The sequence below is a fragment of the Pelecanus crispus genome, chromosome 1 (genome assembly GCF_030463565.1).
Source record: "Pelecanus crispus isolate bPelCri1 chromosome 1, bPelCri1.pri, whole genome shotgun sequence".
NCBI classification, from domain to species: Eukaryota; Metazoa; Chordata; class Aves; order Pelecaniformes; family Pelecanidae; genus Pelecanus; species Pelecanus crispus.
In genome coordinates, this window is record NC_134643.1 from 149694907 (window position 1) to 149714539 (window position 19633).

Sequence of the window (19633 nt, forward strand, 5' to 3'; positions counted from 1 at the left end):
GTAGCTATTCAACATCTGATTGGTCATGAGAAATGGTGGAAGAAATTAATGTTTCTGGAAACCACAGCAGAAGCTCACAAGGTTCTCTAAAGCTCAAAAAAAAAAATCACTTTCTGAGGCCCTGCATTGTGTAAGCAGGCATCAACCAGAAAGAAGAGTCATATGTGAAGACATAAGGTCTTTTCATGTGATGGACTTATTCTTTTGCAGTTAGTAAAAGGAGAAAACTTTAGACAAGGTAAAGAAAACAAAGTTTTCAGCTGTATTGTGATCATTTAAATAAGTATAACTCAGGGAAGTTAAAGTGCAGAACTGACCAACTATTGCTATTTATTTTTTCCTGTCCTTTTAAAGAAATCTTTCTTTCCATTTCCATGAGGTGGTGAGCCATGCCAGTTCATTTTGAGGTACACAATCAGGAATCTTGGAAGTGAAAGTCAACTCATTTAGAAAGAGATGATGAAAAACCAGGGCCATCACAAGGAGAGGTGGAGGAGGAGGAGGAGGAACTCGTAAATGACACAGAAACCACCTGATCCCTATCCCTGAGTGAGCTGTGAGCTATATGAAAATATTTCAATTGTTGTGCAGGTGAGCACATTGTCACCTGGCTGCTCCAATGCTGAGATAATGGGGCCAGTAGCCTGGAATTAGAGGGTAAGGAAGCCAAACAGCTGTGATCCCTGTCTAGGGAAGACAAAGCAATTGGAAAAGGAGCACAAGCCCTCAGCCTCTGGAGGTGACTCCTGTAAGGTATGATGGAAAGATATACCTTCAAGGAAGATGTTATATATTGCCCAGGCAAGTGGACCGCCACAGAGAAAGTATCCAGTACTTGAGTGAATTAGCTGTGCTGGAGGTGATTTAGAGTGACCTGAACAATGACCAGTTACCCAAAGATCCAGATGAAGTCCACTGCACATGACCCGCATGGCAGAAGTTGGTACAGAGTGTGCCAGCGTTGTATGCCAACTTGTTGGCAATACTGTCCAGAAAGGTGAAGAGACACCAACAGTGGATGAAGTGGCTAGATGATTCCAGGAATATGAAGAAAGTGTCTCTTCTTCCCTTGTATCAGCTGTGGAGAAACTGTCCTGGGAGGTACAGCAACTCAAAGAGAATAGGTCCTACACTCCATCTATATGGACCAATATCTCAGCCATTATGAGTCAGTGTTCTTCTGCTCTACAGAGAAGATATAGAGGATACACACCACGGGGCATACTGGGGTTAATTTTAAAGTTAAATTTAAAGTTAATTTTCCCCGAGTCAAGTCAAGTCTGTTTTGCCCACAGTGGTAACTGGTAAGAAATCTCCCTGTCCTTATCTCAACCCATGAGCTCTCATTCCTGATTTTTTTCTGTTTTCTCCCACTGTCCCACTAAGGAGGGGGAGTGAGCAAGCAACTGGGTGGGAGTTTGCCTCTTAGCCAAAGCTAACCCACCACAGTATTGCACCAAAATATAACTTTTACCTGGTTTAGACCATATAGTGCTACAGAAGCAGATGACACTTGCAGCTGGTGTACATACTTTTACCTTATCTCACCTAGACTAACCTATGCCTGCAGGAGAAAGGGTGCTGAAGAGGTGCTTTTCTTCCAAACATGGCCCTTGTGCTGGGTGGAAGACTAACATTGATCATCTCCTCTTAGATCAGACCTATGACCACGTGGCTGGGTTTTTGATATGTCCTGTTTGCACAGAAAGAAGATTAGCTAAACCAAGACAACATTGTGATCAAGAGGTCAGTAGAGAAGGTTGCTAAATCTGAGCAAGACTTGTCAGGATGATGAAGATGGAGTGCAGCCAGGCCTGGGATCTTTTCTATTCAAAAATGGTCCGGGAACGTTTAATGCTGTGGGAGGCCTTATGGATTTAGTAATTATAATGCGGAACACATTACTGTTGTGAGGTTGTAGCCTAATCTTTGGAGACTTGTTGTCTTCATTTGCCATGTCACTTTGGTCATTGCTCACCCTTTCAACTTTGCTGTACAGGTATTATATTCAGACACACCTCCTGCAGAGACTGCTGCCAGAAGCTTTCAGGGTGTCTGAGTGTGACAAAGACTATCAAGGCCTTTTCAGTTGGTCTTTGCATGTGATTTGGACTAAATAAGCATTATCACTAAAACAAAGGCTGTGTGGTAAGAGGGGATTGTCAGAGTTTGAAGCAAATAGTTGTTAAAAAGAATTGAAAGAAAAAAAGAAAAGCAGAACTAGCCTGGATAGTATATCTCACAAATGTGAACAAGAGATCAAAGAATGAGGCAATTCTAAGAAGAAAACTGCTCTCATGCAAAACCCCACTAGAAGTAACAATTGGAACATGATAAGCCCAAGTTTACTAAGAAATACCAAAAGGAAAAGGAAGACACAAGTGGTTTACTTCCTTAATATTTTTTCACACAATACTCAGCATAGCCTGAACTGGAAATGACTGAAGAACCTGAGCACAATTCTCTGTGAGTCAGAGTATAATAGTGAGTGCATGGGAAAGAAATGAAAGTACTTACATTACTGCTGTAGAGCCACAATTTCAGACTGATGCAAATCACCTTTCTGGGCATAATCAGATGATTGTCATTGCAACTTAAAAGGCAAAGGAGTTCTGAAATGAAGAAATGTCTTTTCAGTGGAGATACTTATATCTGCACAAATCAGGCTCAGCTATCATTATTGCCAATGAAAAGAAAAACACTCTGACAACACAACATTCCCCTCACCCTGTTCATTTTCACCCCACAAGTATCCATTGCTCTTCACAGAGTCTGAAGTGAGCACAGAGTCATGTAATTAAATGTCCTGGTTTTGGCTGGGATAGAGTTAATTTTCTTCCTAGTAGCAGGCATAGTGCTGTGTTTTGGATTTAGTATGAGAAGAATGCTGATAACAGGCTGATGGTTTAGTTGTTGCTAAGTACTGCTTATGCTAGTCAAGGACTTTTCAGCTTCCCATGCTCTGCCAGGTGCACAAGAAACTGGGAGGGGGCACAGCCAGGACAGCTGACCCAAATTGACCAAAGGGCTATTCCATACCGTGTGACGTCATGCTTAGTATATAAGCTGCAGGGAGTTGGCCAGGGAGCAGTGGTTGCTGCTCCGGAGCTGGCTGGACATCAGTTGGTGGGTGGTGAGCAATTGCATTGTGTATCACTTGCTTTGTATACTATTATTACTAGTATTATTATATTGTTGTGATTACTACTACTGTTTTACTTTATTTTATTTCAATTCTTAAACTGTTCTTATCTCAGCCCAGGAGTTTTTTCACTTTTACTCTTCCAATTCTCTCCCCAATCCCACTGGGGCAATGGGAGTGAGCAGGCAGCTGTGTGGTTCTTAGTTGCTGGCTGGGGTTAAACCACAGCAGTCCTTTTTGGCACCCAACGTGGGGCTTGAAGGATTTCAGATAATAAGAGTTTAACCAGAGTATATTAAGGAATCTGTTAACAGTTGCTTGTCAGAACATTGATCCATCTTTTCTCAATATTAGTTTGTCTGGTCTGCACCATGCTCCATTTTTCCTGTACATGTTAAAGATTGGTGGTGTTTTTTTCAGTCTTCTGTGCTCTGCTTTGATTAGTGATGTTTTGCCTGGGAGACTTGTTATTAAAACACTGACCTTGAGCATTGTTTGGTATCTGGGGTTTGTACTGTACCATTACTGTACTTGGGTACCACCTCATGGAAAGAATTATCAATTAGACCTCTTCCTCTGAGAGGTTTGTTGTGGAGGAAATACAGAATGGCACATTTGCTACCTTCTTCTATAATGTTTCCTCCTTCATTACAATAACTTTTCAGTATCTTGAACATCCTTGGGTAGTTAAGACATATCTATTGGTATTTCTTGGGAATATTGTTTCGGTTTTGACTGAAGTTAAAAAGCAATTTGAGAATATCATCCAGAGATCTACCCCAAGGCTGGATAGTTATGAGTGGCAGGGTGTGTGGGATAGTATGGGCAAGTACCTAGGACAGTGGGCACCTCCAGTGTTTTGGTTCACCCCTGAACACGTGTAGAATCCTGAAGAACTAGTAAAGTATTTGGAAAAAGTATGCTGTCACCCTGGCAACTCCAGAGAGACACAAATCACTGCAATGTGCTGGGGGCTGGCCCACACCTATAGAGCCCTGTTCAACACTATTCAGAACCTTCAAGGGGAAGAGAAGGTCTCTGGATCTGATGACAAAATGACAGGCACTGCAGCTACTCCAACCTCGGCAAAAGGCACTGTGGCCACTCCGAACCCTGCAAATGGCACTTCAGCCACTCCAATCCCGGTGACAGGCACTGTGGCTAAACCAGAGAACCAACCCGTGCTAGTATCAGTTGCCCCTATACACAAGAAAAACTACACAAGAAAATCAGCTCGTTTAGTAAGGGATGAAGATGAACCAGGGCCTTCATCAGGAACAGGAGGAGGAAGAGGCAGAACCCATAAATGAGATGGTAACCTTTACACGTATGTCAACCAGAAAAGGAAGGTTAAAGAAAGTGTAACCCCCCCCGATGAACAAGAATGGTGACCTTATATCAACAGACGAGGAGAAGGCTGAGGTACTCAACAACATTTTTGCCTCAGTCTTCATCCTGCAACCTCTGTCCTCACCCCTCCTGAGTAGATGGACCAAAAGATGGGGACCAGGGCATTAAAGCGCCTCCCACTGTAAGGGAAGATCACGTTCGAGACCACCTAAAGAACCTCAGTGTACACAAGTCTATGGGACCCGATGAGATCCATCCCAGAGTACTGAGGGAATTGGCTGATGTAGTTGCCAGGCCACTCTCCATGATATTTGAAAAGTCATGGCAGTCAGGTGAAGTCCCTGCTGACTGGAAAAAGGGGAATGTTGTGCCCATTTTTAAAAAGGGAAGAAAGGAGGACCCTGGGAACTACCGCCCTGTCAGCTTCACCTCTGTGCTTGGGAAGATCATGGAGCAGATCCTCCTAGAAGATATGCTCAAGCACATGGAGGACAGGGAGGTGATTCGAGACAGCCAGCACGGCTTCACCAAGGGCAAGTCCTGCCTGACCAACCTAATGGCTTTCTATGAAGGAGTGAGTGCATCAGTGGACAAGGGAAAAGCAATGGATGTCATCTACTTGGACTTCTGTAAAGCCTTCGACACAGTCCCTTACAACATCCTGCTCTCTAAATTGGAGAGATATGGGTTTGATGGGTGGACTGTTCAATGGATAAGGAATTGGCTGGATGGTCACATCCAGAGGGTCATGGTCAATGGCTTGATGTCCACATGGAGACCTGTGACAAGTGGAGTCCCTCAGGGGTCCATACTGGGACCGGTGTTATTTAACATCTTCCTCAATGACATAGACAATGGGATCGAATGCACCCTCAGCAAGTTTGCGGACGACACCAAGCTGAGTGGTGCGGTTGACACACCAGAAGGACAAGATGTCGTCCAAAGGGACCTGGACAAGCTAGAGAGGTGGGCCTGTGTAAACCTCACAAGGTTCAACAAGGCCAAGTGCAAGGTCCTGCACCTGGGACGGGGCAACCCCCAATATCAATACAGGCTGGGGGATGAAGGGATTGAGAGCAGTCCTGCAGAGAAGGACTTGGGGGTACTGGTGGATGAAAAGCTGGACATGAGCCGGCAATGTGCGCTTGCAGCCCAGAAAGCCAACCGTATCCTGGGCTGCATCAAAAGCAGCGTGGCCAGCAGGTCGAGGGAGGTGATTCTGCCCCTCTGCTCTGCTCTGGTGAGAGCTTGCCTGGAGCACTGCGTCCAGCTCTGGGGCCCTCAGCACAAGAAGGACATGGACCTGCTGGAGCGGGTCCAGAGGAGGCCCACCAAAATGATCTGAGGCCTGGAGCACCTCTCCTGCGAGGGCAAGCTGAGAGAGTTGGGGTTGTTCAGCCTGGAGAAGAGAAGGCTCCAAGGAGACCTTATTGCAGCCTTCCAGTACTTAAAGGGGGCCTATGGGAAGGATGAGGGCACTCTTTTTAGCAAGGCCTGTTGTGACAGGACAAAGAATAATTGATTTAACTTGAAGAAGAATAGATTTAGACGAGACATAAGAAAGAAATTTTTTACAATGAGGGTGGTGAAGCACTGGAACAGGTTGCCCAGAGAGGTAGTGGAGGCCCCATTCCTAGAAACATTCAAGGTCAGATTGGACGGGGCTCTGAGCAACCTGATCTGGTTAAAGCTGTCCCTGCTCACAGCAGGGGGGTTGGGCTAGATGATCTCTAAAGGTCCCTTCCAACCCAAAGCATTCTATGATTCTATGATGATTCTATGATCCCTATCCCTGAGTGAGCTGCGAGCTATGTGAAAAGATTTCAGTTGTCGTCCAGATGAGCACATTGTCACCTGGCTGCTCCAGTGCTGGGATAACGGGGCCAGTAACCTGGATTTAGAATGTAGGGAAGTCAAGCAGCTGGGATCCCTTTCTAGGGAAGGGGGCATTGACGAAACGATTGGAAAAGGGGCACAAAACCTCAGCCTCTGGAGGCGACTTCTGTGAAGCGTGAAGGAAAGGTATCCCTTCAAGGAAGATGTTATATGTCACCCAGGAAATTGGACCACCATGGAGAGAGGTATCCAGTACCTGAGAGAATTAGCTGTGCTGGAGGTGATTTATGGTGACCTGGACAATGGGCAGTTATCTGAAGATCCAGATGAAGTCCAGTGCACACGACCCACATGGTGGAAAGTGGTATGGAGTGCACCACCATCACATGCAAAATCATTGCCAGTAATGACATGGAAAGATGGAAAGGAACCAATGGTAGATGAATTGGCTGGACAACTCTGGAAATACTGACCGCTCTCTACAACTACCTGGAAGGAGGTTGTAGTGAGGTGAGTGTTTGTCTCTTCTCCCAAGTAGTTAGCAATCAGACATGAGCAAATGGCCTCAAGTTGCATCAGGGGAGGTCTAGATTAGATATTAGGAATAATTTCTTCACAGAAAGAGTAGTCAAGCATTGGACCAGCCTGGCCAGGGAGGTGGTGGTGTCATCATCCCTGGAGGTGTTCAAAAAACAGGTAGACGTGGCACTTTGACACATGGTTTAGTGCACATGGTGGTGTTGGGCATCCTTGGCATAGACTGCCTCAGGAGAGGGTATTTCAAGGAGCCAAAAGAGTACTGGTGGGCTTTTGGTATAGTTGCCTTAGAGACGGAGGAAATTAAACAGCTATCCACGTTGCCTGGTCTCTCAGAGGACCCTTCTGTTGTGGGGTTGCTGAGGGTTGAAGATCAACACGTGCCAATCGCTACCACAATGGTGCACCAGCAGCAATATCGCACCAACCGAGACTCCCTGATTCCCATCCATAAACTGATTCATTGACTGGAGAGCCAGGGAGTGATCAGCAAGATTTGCTCACCCTTTAACCGTCCCATATAGCCAGTGCAAAAGTCTAATGGGGAGTGGAGACTAACTGTGGACTATCGTGGCCTGAACGAAGTTACACTGCCACTGAGTGCTGCCGTGCCAGACATGCTAGAACTTCAATATGAACTGGAGTCAAAAGCAGCCAAGTGGTATGCCACAATTCATATTGCTAATGCATTTTTTTCCATCCCTCTGGCAGCAGAGTGCAGGCCACAGTTTGCTTTCACTTGGAGGGGTGTTCAGTACACCTAGAACTGACTGCCCCAGGGGTAGAAACACAGCCCCACCATTTGCCATGGACTGGTCCAGACGGCACTGGAACAGGGTGAAGCTCCAGAACCCCTGCAGTATATTGATGGCATCATCATGTGGGGCACAATACAGCAGAAGAAGTTTTTGAGAAACAGAAGAAAACTGTCCAAATCCTTCTGAAGGCTGGTTTTGCCATAAAACAAAGTAAGGTCCAGGGACCTGCACAGGAGATCCAGTTCTTAGGAATAAAATGGCAAGATGGACGTCGTCAGATCCCAATGGATGTGATCAACAAAATAACAGCTACGTCCCCATCAACTAGCAAAAAGGAAACACAAGCTTTCTTAGGCGTTGGGGTTTTTTGGAGAATGCATATTCCAAATTACAGTCTGATCATAAGCCTTCTTTACCAGGTGACCTGGAAGAAGAACGATTTCAAATGGGGCCCTGAGCAACAACAAGCCTTTGAAAAAATTAAACAGGAGATAGTTCATGCAGTAGCCCTTGGGCCAGTCCGGGCAGGGCAAGATATTAAAAATGTGCTCTACACCGCAGCCGGGGAGAATGGCCCTACCTGGAGCCTCTGGCAGAAAGCACCAGGAGAGACACGAGGATTGACCCCTGGGGTTTTGGAGTCCAGGGATACAGAGGAACTGAAGCCCGCTATACTCCAACTGAGAAAGAGATATTGGCAGCATATGAAGGGGTTCGAGCTGCTTCGGAAGTGGTTGGTTGTGAAGCAGAGCTCCTGCTGGCACCCCGACTGCCAGTGCTGGGCTGGATGTTCAAAGGGAGGGTCCCCTCTACACATCGTGCAACTGATGCTACATGGAGCAAGTGGGTTGCACTAATCACACAATGGGCTCGAACAGGAAACCCCAGTCACCCAGGAATCTTGGAAGTGATCATGGACTGGCCAGAAGGAAAAAACTTCAGAATATCACCAGAGGAGGAGGTGATGTGTGCTGAGGAGGCCCCACTGTATAATAAACTGCCAGAAAATGAGAAGCAATATGCCCTGTTCACTGATGGGTCCTGTCGTCTTGTGGGAAAGCATCAGAGGTGGAAAGCTGCTGTATGGAGTCCTATACAACAAGTCGCAGAAACTGCTGAAGGAGAAGGGGAGTCGAGTCAGCTTGCAGAGGTGAAAGCCATCCAGCTGGCTTTAGATATTGCTGAAAGAGAAAAGTGGCCAGTCCTTTATCTCTGTACTGACTCATGGATGGTGGCAAATGCCCTGTGGGGGTGGCTGCAGCAATGGAAGCAGAGCAACTGGCAGCGCAGAGGCAAACCCATCTGGGCTGCCGCATTGTGGCAAGATATTGCTGCCTGGGTAGAGAACCTGGTTGTAAAAGTACATCACGTAGATGCTCACGTACCCAAGAGTTGGGCCACTGAAGAACATCAAAACAACCAGCAGGTGGATCAGGCTGCTAAGATTGAAGTGGCTCAGGTGGATCTGGACTGACAACATAAGGGTGAATTATTTACAGATCAGTGGGCCCATGACACCTCAGGCCATCAAGGAAGACATGCAACACATAGATGGGTTTGTGATCGAGGGATGGACTTTAACCATGGACAGTATTGCACAGGTTATCCATGAATGTGAAACATGTGCTGCAATCAAGCAAGCCAAGCAGTTCAAGCCTCTCTGGTATGGTGGGCGATGGCTGAAATACAGATATGGGGAGGCCCGTCAGATTGATTATATCACACTCCCACAAACCCGCCAAGGCAAGCGCTATGTGCTCACCATGGTGGAAGCAACCACTGGATGGTTGGAAACATATCCCGTGCCCCATGCCACCACCTGGAACACCATCCTAGTCCTTGAAAAGCAAGTCCTGTGGTGACATGGCACCGCAGAAAGAATGGAGTCAGACAATGGGACTCATTTCCAAAGTAACCTCATAGACACCTGTGCCAAAGAGCATGGCATTGACTGGGTACATCACATCCCTTATCATGCACCAGCCTCTGGGAAAATTGAATGATACAATGGAGTGTTAAAGACTACCCTGAGAGCAATGGGTGCTGGGACATTCAAACATTGGGATGCACTTTTAGCAAAAGCCACCTGGTTAGCAAACACCAGGGGATCTGCCAATCGAGCTGGCCCTGCTCAATCAAAATTTTTACATACTGTAGAGGGAGATAAAGTCCCAGAAGTGCACATAAAAAATATGCTGGGGAAGACAGTCTGGGTTACTTCCCCCTCTGGCAAAGGCAAACCCATTCGTGGGATTGCTTTTGCTCAAGGACCTGGGTGCATTTGGTGGGTAATGCGAAAGGATGGGGAAGTCCGATGTGTACCTCAAGGGGATTTGGTTTTGGGTGAAAATAGCCAATGAACTGAATGGTATGATGTTAATTGCTATATAATACTGTATGTCATCTCTTTGATGGTTGCTATATGTCACATCAATGGTATTACAGTAAGAATTACCCAGATTAATGAAGAATGAACTTTGATGAAACCGAGCAAAGTGCAGTAGTGTTGGAACCAGAACTGGCTTCAGCATGCAACAGTTCAACACCGCACACCATCTCTCCTGCTTTGAAAAGACTGTGATGACAGGTGGAACCCAAAGTCATGGACTAAATGAACTCAATGGACATTTTAGAGGGATGGCCCATAGATAAGGGGAATGATATCTGTGTATATACATCAAGAGAGGGAAAGTGGATTAATTGGAATGCATTGGAAAGGGTAGAACCTGGGCATGACATAGATTGTATAGTATAAGGGGTGGATACTGTCCTGGTTTTGGCTGGGATGGAGTTAATTTTCTTCCTAGTAGCTGACATAGTGCTGTGTTTTAGATTTTGTATAAGAATGATGCTGATAACACACTGATGTTTTAGTCATTGCTAAGTAGTGCTTACGCTAGTCAAGGACTTTTCAGCTCCCCATGCTCTGCCAGGTGCACAAGAAACTGGGAGGGGGCACAGCCAGGACAGCTGACCCAAACTGGCCAAAGGGCTATTCCATACCATATGATGTTATGCTCATCATATAAACTGGGGGGAGTTGGCCGGGGGGCAGTGATCGCTGCTCGGGAAATGGCTGAGTGTTTTTTGGTGAGTGGTGAGCAGTTGCATCACTTGGTTTTTTTTCCCTGGGTTTTGTTTCTCTCTCTCGTTGTTCCCATATTCATTACAATTTTTGTTACTATTATTGTTATTATTATTATTACATTTCAATTATTAAACTGTTCTTATCTCAACACACAAGTTTTCTTACTTTTGTCCTTCTGATTCTCTCCCCCATCCCACCAGGGCAGGGAGGGTGAGCAAGTGGCTGTGCTGTGCTTGGTTGCTTACAGGGGCTAAACCAGAAGTAATATTTATTTGACTACAAAGGAAGGAATATGAGGTCTTGATTTTGCAAGTAAGGCTTTTCTGTGGACTTTTTTGGTAGGCAGGAAATACAAATAAATGATGGACCTAATTTTGTGGAAGGCTTGGAAGCTACCTAAAAGATTCTTGCTTTCATTTCTGGCAAAATTTCTCCTTGTTCAAAATAATATTGGCTGAAGGAAATATTTGATTATGCTTGAAATAACACCTTTTGTATTATTGTAGGGGAGAATATAAAACTTTTGTTTGTGTTTTTTTTAAACATTCACTTTACAAGATACACTTCTGTGCAGAATTTTGAATCACCTGAATATCCTTTTTTTGGTAAAATGTCGTGTTCACCACAGTGGAGAATATTGCACTTTTTCTCCTTTGATAGTGAGAATGGCTGGTAACATCTCAAGAGCCCAAGCTGGAAATGCCTGAACAACAAAAGGACTATCATTGACTTTGTTTGCCATAAATCAAATTTATGACCGCAGGAAGTAACAATCAACTTTACTAGGTAGTGCTACTTTTCCTGTTGCATTGTATTTTTTACAGAAGGTAAGGGTGGCCTTACATTTGGACCTTGTACCTGTTAGCCTGATACCTACGCAAATCCTCAGGGAGAAGATGAATGGTAGATATCAGGTTCTGACCCAAGTTTCAGTAGTCACAACTCCTGTGATGTCTCCTTCTCTGTCTTGGGCGCAGATAAGAATACCAGCAATCAACACACTCATTTTTCTCTTGGATGGTAGACACCATCTCTGTGGGTAGACAAAGTAGTTTATCCCAGCAGCCATGGTCCAGACATATTTTTTCAGGAAGGGGGGGAAGAATTACTACAGTTAAAAATCGTTACAGGAGACATTTAGAAAACAAGCGTCATGAACTTATAGATTCCTTTCTTGGTGAGTATATAGAACTAATATAATGAAAGAATCAGAACATATGTGAGCTAAGTGGGATAGAGAAGTACCACACACTGGCAAACACATCTGGAATCCAGACTGCATATGGTGAAATCAGTCCACAGTGAATATTATATCTCTTTCCTTAAAATATATTTTATATATGTATATTTTATATATTTTTGGCTTGCAGTGCTTGAAGCCCACAACCAGTGCCAGGATTTAAAACAAGACAGAGAACCTATAGATTAAAGTAATTTTACTATTTTAGCTGAAAAAAAGAATAATTCTTTTAGACTAAAATTGCTTTGCTTACAAGAAGCCTCAGTTTTGGTCAATACACACTGTTCATGCACTTGCACATGGCAACCTCCAGAGACATACCACATAAAATGAAATATTATAATATCAGTTGTATGGAAAACTAATCCTAAAATGCAATTTTTTTAGTAAAAAAAACAGTACCTGGCCCCTCTAAGAAACACTTGACCAATTTGTTTACAAAATGGTATAATTTTCCTTAAAATAAGAATATTATTCTAAACCTATCCTAGACCTGTTCTCCAATAGTAGGTTAATGTGCAATATATACTTGAAGAAATATAACTATCTGAAAGCAAAACTGTACCGTCATCAGTATGGCAATAAACACTTAAGTATATACAAAAATCTTACTCAGCTCAGCTGGCTTGCTCCTGTGAATGAAGTGCTTGCCTTCACCTTACCTGCGAATGAAGCTCCTGTGGAGAAGATTTCACCTTTTGGTATTCAAGTGGCACACCCCAATGAGACACTGGGCACTGCATTTCACATAGAGATTGCTGTTCCTCTCCACTTTCGCATGTGCAGAGGGCTCTGGAGTCAAAATCCCTTGGTCTGGGTTATAAAGCCTGGTGATATATCATGACTAGCTATTTTTACGCTTTCAGCTCTAAGTCCCCACTTCTGCCAAGTACCTATAGCACACAGGGACTTAGGGCTAGGAGTATTATCCAACATTTGTGTTTCTTCCTGAACATTAGTGACTATGTAGATATCATGCATACCTTAACTGTAGCTTCTGAAGGCACAACAACCCCTTCCCTTTGTTTTCAAAGGGGGATAATTGCAAGAGGATGAAAGGAATCAGCAAAGCAACCCCCAGACTTGGGACTCTGCACGAAGGCTAGCCAGGTTGTCCATTGCTGCCACCTACTGTACAAACAACCTGCTTTTAATGAGAAATATTCCTCAAGTTTTTGAACTGGTTTAGCCCAGGGCAGGTCTGCTGCTTTAAGTGCACTGATATAATTGAAGCAGTGCACCTTCTTCTCTATCTTGAAGACCTGGCCTTCATTAGGGACAGGATCCCTCTCCCATAATTTTAGTGTTCTCAAAGTTGGGTGCCTAATCAAACACAACTGGGCAGAGCACTGGGATACTCAGAGAAGACCTCCAGTGAACACTTTATTCCAACCTAAAACAGGTGTCCAAGGCAGGATGACTCTCCCCTCTGGAGATGCCCATCTCTTTCTTGTTAGACCCTAAATGATCAGACTCAGATTACATGCTACATTGGCAAAATATACTTTTCTTGACCTAGTTATTCTGGCTCTCCCTACCCAGGTGAAAGGAGATACTTTGGCCAAAGAACAGCTTGGCAGGTGTAGTCTTTGCCTCTGGGAGTTTTTCCAGCACAGTTAAAGAAGTCACAGTTCATATCTCATCAAGTTTCAGACCAACATTATTAGACCAGCAACAGAAGTTTTGATCAGAAACAGCCTTGATCAAGAGCAAGGGCAGAGAATCTCAGGCCATAGTATTTAGGCTGAAGTCTGAGTTCACAATTTTCTTCTTCTCACTATCAAGTTGAGAGGCTGGAGGACACAAGCATCTAACTTACGCATAGTTGTATACTGTTATAAGTTTCATCAAAGTGAAATGTATCAAACAGATAAAGAAAGAACGTGCAAGTGTGGTGTATGTGTATGGATGTGGAAGGAACATGGTCAAGGAAATTCTGTCTGTATGGAAAAAAGCCAAGTATACAGAGCATGTTGTGTTCTTAGCATACTGCCTGTATTTCTCCATTACAGCTGTATAGATTATCTGCTGGCATTTGAATAGCCAATGCTAGCTGACTGGTACAACTTGGTCTACTTATATCTAAAGGACACAGATGGCTCCTACAAAATAACTCTAAACATAAAGATGACATTGAGAAGATAAAAATGCGTTGGTGGCTGGTGCAGCACTGGGTTGCACTAAGAGTTGTATTACTGCATTGCATCAGAATATACTCATGTCAGTATATTTTCAGTAATCTCAGAAAAAATCCAGGTCACAGCTTTGAATGCTAGATGTATATGTTACCATGCTTCTGGTTCTCCTGAAACCTGGCAGGTGATCAGACCGCTAACTATTGGACAAATAGTTAAAGAATATAATTTTTGTATTTAGTTCAGGAAAACATTTGGAGTGACATAGACCCAGCGAAGCAGTCAACACCTTTGAGTCAAAACTATCATAGCTTTACTCAGTTTTCCTACTATCATCCTCTAATTTTGTAAAAGCTTCTAAAAAAATACAGTCATACTTAGCTAGCTGCAGTAAATCCAAAACATGTAAGCATAAGAAACCCAGGTATAATACCTAGGCAAAGCAAGACATTAACAAAGAAGGAAAGAAGAGATGGAAGTGGAGGGAAAGAATGAAAGAATTAGTATTCCAGACCATACAACAATATTATTATGTTTTCATTACCTCACAAAATTAGTTTGGATCCAACAAGCTGCCACTTTGCATTCATACAGATGAAAAATAATTTTATTTTAAAGCTTGTTTTGGCTTCTGGCTGTCATTTGTTTTTTTGACCAATGGAGAAAGAGAGAAATGTGGTGATTATGTAAATATTCTAGACCACGATAGCTAACAGATACTCATTTCATCCTTGATTTTGTGCAAAAGGCTACTATGTGGAGAGACCTTTTTCCAGTTTTTAAACTATAGAGCTGCTTGCCACAGGATCTTGAAAATGTACATCGGTTCATAAAGAAACTGGACAAAACCATGAAAAAAATATCTATCAAAGACTTGCTAGATACAAAGTCAACTCTTCTGTCTCATGTGGTCCTCCACTCATAAATTACAAGACATGGGGAGAATGCATCTGCCCTCTTCTTATTTTCTCCCCTAAGCACATGCTACTGGCACTATTGGAGAGAAAATGGACCACTGGTCTAGGTCAACCTTTCAAATGATCAACTACAGCCATACTTTTAGAGCAGCTGAAGGAACCTTTGAGGCACTGTATGTGTTTCTCAGTTGAGGGACTAACAGTTCACTGCTAACATTGAAACCAAGTGTATGACCTCTGTCTTCAGAACAGCAAGATGTGCTGCTCAGCTAACATCTAAACCCAGAATACCTCAGAACTGGGTGGCTTCATAAAGTCACCCAGTTCATCTTCACTGTGTTAATGTGGGGAAACTTTATCAGCCTGGACTTCCAGTGATAGTATGGAGAGGGATTTAGCCACTTACATAATTTCAGTAGCATCTTGAATCACAGGGTGGTTTTTTTAAGAGAACAAAATATTTTATTTAAAATACACAGGACGGGAAAGCTTTACCCTGACCCCTTTTGGACATTTAATAAAAAGAAATAGTGATGCATATAAAAATAGACTGTTCCAACATCTGGCAACAATAGAAAGAGATGGACACAAGCAAAATTGTGCCCACTTTCAGCAGACTGAGGAGAATTTATATTAACATATATTCATTATATTGTGAATGTAGTCAGCTTTGATGCATTGTAAACCTGCACTACATGACTGAAGAGTCTGTGAAGTAAGAGGTATTCAGGTTTATACAAAAACTGTAAATTATTTGCATCCTTACATCTCTGAATTTATTTCTTCATGAAAACCAATAAAGAATAAAATAACAGAATACTTGTCTCATATATAGCATATATTTTGGATTCCTTTAGAAAGAAGAGAGTGTATGTTAAAGGGAAAGGCTCTCCTGTGCCTGGTGAGCAGTTGTTAGTCCTGGTAATCTGAAATTAAGAGACTTCAAAAGCAACCTGTTTGGTGAATTTATGTTGTTCACCTCGTGCCATATTCCTAGCATATGGACTTGTACTAAACATGGTGAGGAACCACTTTCCCAGCAGTGGAAACAGAGACACTGCTGGGCTTTGTGGGAGCACAGAGGTACGAGGGCCACCCCACTGGTGAGTGACAGGTCACTTCCCTCCCAGCTCTAGAGCCACAGGTTAGTCATAACGGCACAGGAAGATTTGGGGTAGAGGCAGCACACTTCAGACGATTAAGTTAGTGAAAATGTGGTGATTACACACTTCAGACAGTTAAGTTACTGAAAATGTGATTATCAGGTCATGGTGATTATTCATTTAGTAACCCAGTATATCCCATGATCTCTGTAAATGCTACTTTTCTAGGGCACCTCAGACCTTGACTTGGAGCATTGTTGATGGGGTGGTACTTTGAAACAACTGGGAGCTCTTCTCACTAAAAAAAAGCCCTTTTTTGTTGTTTTTATGTACATTTTTTTCATGTGAATAGATTTTAAACACTAGGTGTCAGTCAGTCACCTTGCAAAAGCAAACTCTCAAGCCATAGCAGATTTGTCTTTGGCAGCAAAAACTTGTAAAGGGAGCATGTACAATAATGTACACATTAAATAGTAAGTGCAGTAATGCCAAAGCCAGCTGCAGCAATTATTCCACAGGGCTGTTTAGCAGCCACAGAGATCCCAGAGCCAAGGAGTATGGAGAAAACCCTTTTGCAGAAAGATTCTTGCACACGCTGTGGTGAGTATTCACACTGTCTTTGTAAAATCCTTGGTAATCTCTTGTCTAATGCTACAGGTGACTAGTAAATTCCTCTGGTAAACCACCCATGCTACTCCAGCTTCTGGAGCATTTGCAAAAACTGCTGTTTCAAAAGAAAGGACACCCATCATCTAGGTTGAAAAACAGGAGTTCAAGCAGCACTCTTCACTTCTTCATTTCCTCCTAGCTAAGTTAGGACACTGGCAAGGGGTCATGTGACCGCACTTCAAGAAGTTATGGGCCCCTCTTTCTGACCTGTGGGGGTTGCCCCCCACAGGGCATCATTGCCATAGAGAAACTTATGCCTGCAACCAAGCTGTTCTGGCAACTGAAGGCTGTTTAAGCAAAACGCTTGTGTTGACAATAGAGTTTGAGTATTGCTCCTTTTGCCAGTTTTCCAGCAAAAAGGCCAATTGCCTGGTGGTGAACTGCAGCGAGAGCTGCCAGACTTCACAAGTCAGGCCTCTCAGGCAGCTCTGCACTGAGGGTCTTCAGTTTTGTGGATCTGGCTTTTAGTGATCTGGTGCCACAAGAGGTACAGCTACCTGAGCTGTCTCCATAGAATAACGATATACAAGAGGAGCTGTTTGCTTAAGCGCTGCTGCATGACTACAGACATGATGCCTCAGGACCCAAAATCATATGCCCTCACTGAGCTCCCAGCGTGGATATGTAGGATGGCATCCTGCTGCCTCTCTGCCTTGTGACTTGGGCACTCAGCTTTCGCTTTGGATTGCATCATGGACCTGTCTCAAATGCTCACAGCTCCACTAGGTGTCAGGGCACATACATCCTCTGGGTCATCTAACCAGTGTCTGAGATTTGGCTTTGTAGATCCAGAGCTCTTTATTACTCTCTTCAGCTGCATTTTGATTCAGAAATCTCAATAATCCTCCAAAAATCTGTACCTGTTCTTGAAACACGTTCAGACTGTCATTCTTTCCTGGAACCATACATGTGTATCATTTCAAACACTCAACTACTTTTAAGACGGTGCCACTGTGTAGCTCAAAAGGGAAACTTACTCTAGAGTGTATGAAGAAATGTATTTTACAATTCTGATCTCTACTTTTTTACACATATATTTAAAATTACTGCATCTCTGCTGTGAGACTCTGAGGAGAAATGTCTTTTATGACATGTTGACACCACAGCATACACTTTTTTTTCAGCCATCCTGTGAGATCCCAGGATGCTTATGCTGCTCTCAACTATCTGATCCTGGGGTACCAGAGGTTGGGTTAGTGCAGCAATCTCCATGTGTCAGTCCACAGGATAAAAGACCACCCAGAACATGTTGTCAGAAGAGGCAGGTAATAGATTTCATGCTAAAAGAACAGACCTGGATTTTTCACCGCTCTGTACTTTGTGAAGCAGAATACAGCCATGTGCAGGGCTACCCCGTGAGAGCAGTTGCATTTCCACCCACTCTTCACTCATCCTGCCTGAGCATAGGTCACTGCAGAAGGCGAGGGGACTGGAGAACCAGTCCCTTTGATGTCTAGACGATCACTGTGTTTGGGTCTTTTTTATATTATTTAGTTTGTTTGATCTCACATCAGGGCTTTAGTACTTTTTTTTTCCTGGTGATGGGAAGAAACAGCAGTGAATTAGTTCCTCATCTATGTACCTGTCTTCCTGCTGTGATCACTTGGCCATCCTTTCTTGTTCCCTTTAATTCAGCATAGTTTTACAACTGCACATCATCATGATGGCCATGACAGACCCTCAAATCAATAAAAAATAGACATATTTGTACAGCAAGCCTTCTACCAAGACAAAGGCAGCCTTGTGTGGAGCAATATGCAAACACCTATACCCAGATTCATCCGACTTAAGTGAGGTGCCTCTTTTAGAAAACCAGAACTTCTCTGTAGCCCATAGAGAAAAACAGACACCTCCAAAGGATGGTTCATTCCACCTGAGGATGTCTATTTGCTTCTACTTTTCTCCCTGGAATTGTAAGAGCTCCCTCTCACACTCCCTCTTTCTGCAAGAGCTCTAGTTCAGCACATAGAGTTAGTCGAAAAGAAATAAGGGAAAAACATCACCTATATCAAAGATGTAGCAGCACAAATAGAAAATGCAGTTAAAAGGTAGAAAATAGAAAGATGGGGGAAAGCGGTTTAGTGGTGAATAAGAAAATGGCTCTCAGGTGCCCTGTGTCCTCAGACCTGTCATCAGAAGGTGCCCTGTCTTCACCACATATACCTGCTAATTTGAAAGTTCTGCCATTTTCATAATTCTTCTTTTCAGCAGATGCAAGACTGATAACCATCACCAAAAATCTCACCCTGATTGCTTGAAATAGCCATTTATGACTCCTTCTAAAGTCAGTTCAGAAAAGTGGGATGAATTTTGGACTCATTGTCTGCTTGAAGCCTAAGACTGACCTGGTGTCATGAGTCCTGTCTTTGCCTCACTCAGAACCAGAGCTCAGAACATGAAGCATGTGATACTAAGCTGATTTGATCTGTGAGATACAGCCATAAGCAAAAAATTATATCCTTCCAAATTATCATGTGGGCCTTTTGTTCCAAACTGGCTATATGAAGCTGAATTTGGTGGTTTACTGTTGAAGTAAAACAAAAGAGCACTGTAACAAAAGAACTCTATGTCCTTCGCCTGTGGGCATCCTTTCATGCCTATGAAGGTTGAATGAATTGGCCTGACACAGACTCTGCCCTTTCCCTTGATGACTACTTCTTTAATGTTTGTGAACACTGAATATTTATCAGTCTTCTACCTTCATTCAAACTCTGGCTAAAGCTGGCTAGCAGGATTAAAAGGAAAAAAGAAGAGGTGACTGAGAGACATAGGTCCATATACACACGCAGCGTGATCGGTCCAACCTCATTTACCTAATCAAGCAGGCTCAAAGTTCTTGAAGACAGACTACTACTCTG